We start from the raw sequence: 7,220 nt of genomic DNA, 5'->3' as shown, positions 1-7,220 counted from the left end.
AAACTTTAGACTTCCGTGAGCTCTCCGGCTTGCACCGAGACCCGAAGTCGACGTGCGAAGCACCACGGGACCCCTTTCGCCTGCAGGTCCCGAGCCGCCTTTATTTGCTGTTACGAGCATCGTGTGCCCCATACCTGCGTGACGAGCACCGCAGGGCGGCAGAGCCATCGCACTTGGCCGGGTGGCAGAGGAGGACCAGACTATTCACAGATAGCGGCCCAACGACTCCCAGAGCCGGTCGTGCGGCGCGCGAGGTCTGCTCTCTTCACAAGAGGCTTTATTAGGGAGTGCTAAGGCAAGGTTCTGTGCCCTCCACCCTCATCGCAACACCCATGGGAGCCTCCGGTCGTCAATAGACCGCCGCACCGGCCTCTGACTGACTCTCAGAATGGACGGAAAGAGCCGGGTAAGCCTTTCAAAAGATTCGACCACGTGCCGAAAACTTTAGACTTCCGTGAGCTCTCCGGCTTGCACCGAGACCCGAAGTCGACGTGCGAAGCACCACGGGACCCCTTTCGCCTGCAGGTCCCGAGCCGCCTTTATTTGCTGTTACGAGCATCGTGTGCCCCATACCTGCGTGACGAGCACCGCAGGGCGGCAGAGCCATCGCACTTGGCCGGGTGGCAGAGGAGGACCCGACTATTCACAGATAGCGGCCCAACGACTCCCAGAGCCGGTCGTGCGGCGCGCGAGGTCTGCTCTCTTCACAAGAGGCTTTATTAGGGAGTGCTAAGGCAAGGTTCTGTGCCCTCCACCCTCATCGCAACACCCATGGGAGCCTCCGGTCGTCAATAGACCGCCGCACCGGCCTCTGACTGACTCTCAGAATGGACGGAAAGAGCCGGGTAAGCCTTTCAAAAGATTCGACCACGTGCCGAAAACTTTAGACTTCCGTGAGCTCTCCGGCTTGCACCGAGACCCGAAGTCGACGTGCGAAGCACCACGGGACCCCTTTCGCCTGCAGGTCCCGAGCCGCCTTTATTTGCTGTTACGAGCATCGTGTGCCCCATACCTGCGTGACGAGCACCGCAGGGCGGCAGAGCCATCGCACTTGGCCGGGTGGCAGAGGAGGACCCGACTATTCACAGATAGCGGCCCAACGACTCCCAGAGCCGGTCGTGCGGCGCGCGAGGTCTGCTCTCTTCACAAGAGGCTTTATTAGGGAGTGCTAAGGCAAGGTTCTGTGCCCTCCACCCTCATCGCAACACCCATGGGAGCCTCCGGTCGTCAATAGACCGCCGCACCGGCCTCTGACTGACTCTCAGAATGGACGGAAAGAGCCGGGTAAGCCTTTCAAAAGATTCGACCACGTGCCGAAAACTTTAGACTTCCGTGAGCTCTCCGGCTTGCACCGAGACCCGAAGTCGACGTGCTAAGCACCACGGGACCCCTTTCGCCTGCAGGTCCCGAGCCGCCTTTATTTGCTGTTACGAGCATCGTGTGCCCCATACCTGCGTGACGAGCACCGCAGGGCGGCAGAGCCATCGCACTTGGCCGGGTGGCAGAGGAGGACCAGACTATTCACAGATAGCGGCCCAACGACTCCCAGAGCCGGTCGTGCGGCGCGCGAGGTCTGCTCTCATCACAAGAGGCTTTAGGGAGTGCTCAGGCAAGGGTCAGCCCGCAGCCTTCCTGGCAACACCCAGGGGAACCAGGCCACTCGCGTCTCTCGCCTTCATTTTCGACACGAGCGCCTGCGGAGGGCCACCACCCCCTCCGATTGTCAAGAGACCTCCGCACCGGCCTCTGACTTACTCTCAGAATGGACGGAAAGAGCCGGGTAAGCCTTTGAAAAGATTCGACCACGTGCCGAAAACTTTAGACTTCCGTGAGCTCTCCGGCTTGCACCGAGACCCGAAGTCGACGTGCTTAGCACCACGGGACCCCTTTCGCCTGCAGGTCCCGAGCCGCCTTTTATTTTTGTTACGAGTATCGTGTTCCCCAAACCTGGGTGACGAGCACCGCAGGGCGGCAGAGCCATCGCGCTTGTCCGGGTGGCAGAGGAGGACCAGACTATTCACAAATAGCGGCCCAACGACTCCCAGAGCCGGTCGTGCGGCAGGCGAGGTCTGCTCTCATCACAAGAGGCTTTAGGGAGTGCTCAGGCAACGGTCAGCCCGCAGCCTTCTTGGCAACACCCAAGGGAACCAGGCCACTCGCGTCTCTCGCCTTCATTTTGGACACGAGCGCCTGTGGAGGGACGGCCGGAGTCAACGTGGGGTTTGCCCGCCCTCCAATAGTGTCAAAAGACCGCCGCACAAGTCTCTGACTGACTCTTAGAACAGACAGAAAGAGTTTGTCAAATCTGTCAAAAAATTGACAAAGTGTCAAAAATTCGACTTCCAAGAGCTCTCCGGCATGCACTCATACCTGTCATTAAAGTGCTATGCCCGTGGAACCGTTTTTCGGATGCCTTTCAGAACGGTCCCGCGCCGCCATTTTGTTCTAAAAATCGTGTTCCCATATATCTCCGGGTACCCCGCCAACCTCACTGCGGAAAAACTACAAGTGGCACTGAATGGGTCTGAATTCCAAATTTGACTGCATCGGTCTGGAACTCGGTCCGGTCAAAACCGTTTGGATTTTTCTCGGTCCGGACTTCCGCGACAGACAAAGTTAAAGTTTTCGGGCTGCAGGCACAAAACGACAGCTGGCCATTTGCCGGGCTCAATTCACCCAATTCCTCCGGCACTTCGGAGCACATGTTCGGTGTAAGTTTGCGAATCTTTCCCGATGCTGCAGCATTTTCCTCCGCTGACACTTAGAATATTTTTCACACTTTGCTGAAAATTTTTCTAAGTGTTTTTTTCCAAGTTTTCCTGGTTACTGATTTCTTCTTTTTAAACATTTTTCTAAGTTTTTCTGGTTACTGATTTCTTCTTTTTAAACATTTTTCTAAGTTTTTCTGGTTACTCATTTCTTCTTTTTAAACATTTTTCTAAGTTTTTCTGGTTACTCACTTCTTCTTTTTAAACATTTTTCTAAGTTTTTCTGGTTACTGATTTCTTCTTTTTAAACATTTTTCGCCGTTTTTCTGGTTACTGATTTCTTCTTTTTAAACATTTTTCTAAGTTTTTCTGGTTACTGATTTCTTCTTTTTAAACGTTTTTCTGGTTACTCATTTCTTCTTTTTAAACATTTTTCTAAGTTTTTCTGGTTACTCACTTCTTCTTTTTAAACATTTTTCGCCGTTTTTCTGGTTACTGATTTCTTCTTTTTAAACATTTTTCTAAGTTTTTCTGGTTACTCATTTCTTCTTTTTAAACATTTTTCTAAGTTTTTCTGGTTACTCATTTCTTCTTTTTAAACATTTTTCTAAGTTTTTCTGGTTACTGATTTCTTCTTTTTAAACATTTTTCTAAGTTTTTCTGGTTACTGATTTCTTCTTTTTAAACATTTTTCTAAGTTTTCCTGGTTACTCATTTCTTCTTTTTAAACATTTTTCTAAGTTTTCCTGGTTACTCATTTCTTCTTTTTAAACATTTTTCTAAGTTTTCCTGGTTACTGATTTCTTCTTTTTAAACATTTTTCGCAGTTTTTCTGGTTACTGATTTCTTCTTTTTAAACATTTTTTCGCAGTTTGTCTGGTTACTGATTTCTTCTTTTTAAACATTTTTCGCCGTTTTTCTGGTTACTGATTTCTTCTTTTTAAACATTTTTCGCCGTTTTTCTGGTTACTGATTTCTTCTTTTTAAGCATTTTTCTAAGTTTTTCTGGTTACTCATTTCTTCTTTTTAAACATTTTTCTAAGTTTTTCTGGTTACTGATTTCTTCTTTTTAAACATTTTTCTAAGTTTTTCTGGTTACTCATTTCTTCTTTTTAAACATTTTTCTAAGTTTTTCTGGTTACTCACTTCTTCTTTTTAAACATTTTTCTAAGTTTTTCTGGTTACTGATTTCTTCTTTTTAAACATTTTTCGCCGTTTTTCTGGTTACTGATTTCTTCTTTTTAAACATTTTTCTAAGTTTTTCTGGTTACTCATTTCTTCTTTTTAAACATTTTTCTAAGTTTTTCTGGTTACTGATTTCTTCTTTTTAAACATTTTTCTAAGTTTTCCTGGTTACTGATTTCTTCTTTTTAAACATTTTTCGCAGTTTTTCTGGTTACTGATTTCTTCTTTTTAAACATTTTTCTAAGTTTTCCTGGTTACTGATTTCTTCTTTTTAAACATTTTTCGCAGTTTTTCTGGTTACTGATTTCTTCTTTTTAAACATTTTTCTAAGTTTTTCTGGTTACTGATTTCTTCTTTTTAAACATTTTTCTAAGTTTTTCTGGTTACTCACTTCTTCTTTTTAAACATTTTTCTAAGTTTTCCTGGTTACTGATTTCTTCTTTTTAAACATTTTTCGCAGTTTGTCTGGTTACTGATTTCTTCTTTTTAAACATTTTTCGCAGTTTTTCTGGTTACTGATTTCTTCTTTTTAAACATTTTTCTAAGTTTTTCTGGTTACTCACTTCTTCTTTTATAACATTTTTCTAAGTTTTCCTGGTTACTGATTTCTTCTTTTTAAACATTTTTCTAAGTTTTCCTGGTTACTGATTTCTTCTTTTTAAACATTTTTCTAAGTTTTCCTGGTTACTGATTTCTTCTTTTTAAACATTTTTCTAAGTTTTTCTGGTTACTCATTTCTTCTTTTTAAACATTTTTCGCAGTTTTTCTGGTTACTGATTTCTTCTTTTTAAACATTTTCCTAAGTTTTCCTGGTTACTGATTTCTTCTTTTTAAACATTTTTCTAAGTTTTCCTGGTTACTCATTTCTTCTTTTTGATCATTTTTCTAAGTTTTCCTGGTTACTGATTTCTTCGTTTTGAACATTTTTCTAAGTTTTCCTGGTTACTCACTTCTTCTTTTCAAACATTTTTCTTCGTTTTTCTGTTTACTCATTTAGCACTTTCAGGCACTTTCCCATCATTTCCTCGTTCCCGATTTCACCCTTTAAAACGCTTTCGGGCATTTCCCTAAGTTTTGCGGTTCACTCGTTTGGGACTCACTGACACCTTCTCTAGCTTCCCTGCTCACTTTTTTCGTACTGTTGAGAAAATTCGAACCCTTTCCTTAACTATGCCGGTTACTGACTTCACCGCTTCAGACCCTTGTCCCCGTAATGAAAGATACCATTTCCCACCGTGGGAAATGCACGAAAATCGGACTGAACACGGGGGAGGCTCCCCCCTCGAAGGCGAGACCGTCGGCAGAACCGCCGGGTCAAACCCGGCCGAGCTACCCGGCTTACAAGTCTCAAAGTCGGTATGAGCAGTCACGTCCACCCCCATTCCCTTTTGGACCACTTCCCACGGTTCCAAATGCATGAAAATCGGCCTGTACACGGGGGAGGCACCCGCCTCGAAGACGAGACCGTCGGCAGAACCGCCGGGTCAAACCCGGCTGAGCTACCCGGCTCGGAAGCGCCAAAGTCGGGTTGAGCAGTCACATTCACTCCCATCGACGTTTGGACCACTTCCCACGGTTCGAAATGCACGGAAATCGGCCTGTACACGGGGGAGGCACCCGCCTCGAAGAGGAGACTGTCGGCAGAACCGCCGGGTCAAACCCGGCTGTGCTAACCGGCTCGGAAGCGCCAAAGTCGGGTTGAGCAGTCACATTCACTCCCATCCCCTTTTGGGCAACTTCCCACGGTTGGAAATGCATGGAAATCGGACTGAACACGGGGGAGGCTCCCCCCTCGAAGGCGAGACCGTCGGCAGAACCGCAGGATCAAACCCGGCTGAGCTACCCGGCTTACAAGTCTCAAAGTCGGTATGAGCAGACACGTCCACCCCCATTCCCTTTTGGACCACTTCCCACGGTTCGAAATGCATGAAAATCGGCCTGTATACGGGGGAGGCACCCGCCTCGAAGACGAGACCGTCGGCAGACCCGCCGGGTCAAACCCGGCTGAGCTACCCGGCTCGGAAGCGCCAAAGTCGGGTTGAGCAGTCACATTCACTCCCATCCCCTTTTGGACCACTTCCCACGGTTCGAAATGCACGAAAATCGGCCTGTACACGGGGGAGGCACCCGCCTCGAAGACGAGACCGTCGGCAGAACCGCCGGAACAAACCCGGCTGAGCTACCCGGCTTACAAGTCTCAAAGTCGGTATGAGCAGACACGTCCACCCCCATTCCCTTTTGGACCACTTCCCACGGTTCGAAATGCATGAAAATCGGCCTGTATACGGGGGAGGCACCCGCCTCGAAGACGAGACCGTCGGCAGACCCGCCGGGTCAAACCCGGCTGAGCTACCCGGCTCGGAAGCGCCAAAGTCGGGTTGAGCAGTCACATTCACTCCCATCCCCTTTTGAACCTCTTCCCACCGTTGGAAATGCACGAAAATCGGCCTGTACACGGGGGAGGCTCCCCCCTCGAAGGCGAGACCGTCGGCAGAACCGCCGGGTCAAACCCGGCTGAGCTACCCGGCTTACAAGTCTCGAAGTCGGGTTGAGCAGTCACATTCACTCCCATCGACTTTTGGGCAACTTCCCACCGTTGCAAATGCATGAAAATCGGCCTGTACACGGGGGAGGCACCCGCCTCGAAGTCGAGACCGTCGGCAGAACCGCCGGGTCCAACCCGGCTGAGCTACCCGGCTTACAAGTCTCAAAGCCGGGTTGGGCAGTCACGTTCACCCCCATTCCCTTTTGGATCACTTCCCACGGTTCGAAATGCACGAAAACCGGCCTGTACACGGGGGAGGGTCCGCCCTCGAAGGCGAGACCGTCGGCAGAACCGCCGGGTCAAACCTGGCTGAGCTACCCGGCTTACAAGTCTCAAAGTCGGGTTGAGCAGTCACGTTCACTCCCATCGACTTTTAGACCACTTCCCACGGTTCGAAATGCACGAAAATCGGCCTGTACACGGGGGAGGCACCCGCCTCGAAGACGAGACCGTCGGCAGAACCGCCGGGTCAAACCCGGCCGAGCTACCCGGGTTAGAAGCCTCAGAGTCGGGTTGAGCAGTCACGTTCACTCCCATCGACTTTTAGACCACTTCCCACGGTTGGAAATGCACGAAAATCGGCCTGTACACGGGGGTGGCATCCGCCTCGAAGACGAGACCGTCGGCAGAACCGCCGGGTCAAACCCGGCTGAGCTACCCGGCTTACAAGTCTCAAAGTCGGGTTGAGCAGTCACATTCACTCCCATCGACTTTTGGGCAACTTCCCACGGTTCGAAATGCACAAGATTCGGCCTGAACACGGGGGACGCTCCCCCCTCGAA

This window comes from Chiloscyllium punctatum, unplaced genomic scaffold, assembly GCF_047496795.1.
Source record: "Chiloscyllium punctatum isolate Juve2018m unplaced genomic scaffold, sChiPun1.3 scaffold_910, whole genome shotgun sequence".
In the NCBI taxonomy this organism is placed as follows: domain Eukaryota; kingdom Metazoa; phylum Chordata; class Chondrichthyes; order Orectolobiformes; family Hemiscylliidae; genus Chiloscyllium; species Chiloscyllium punctatum.
Note: the sequence above shows the minus strand (reverse complement) of the source record.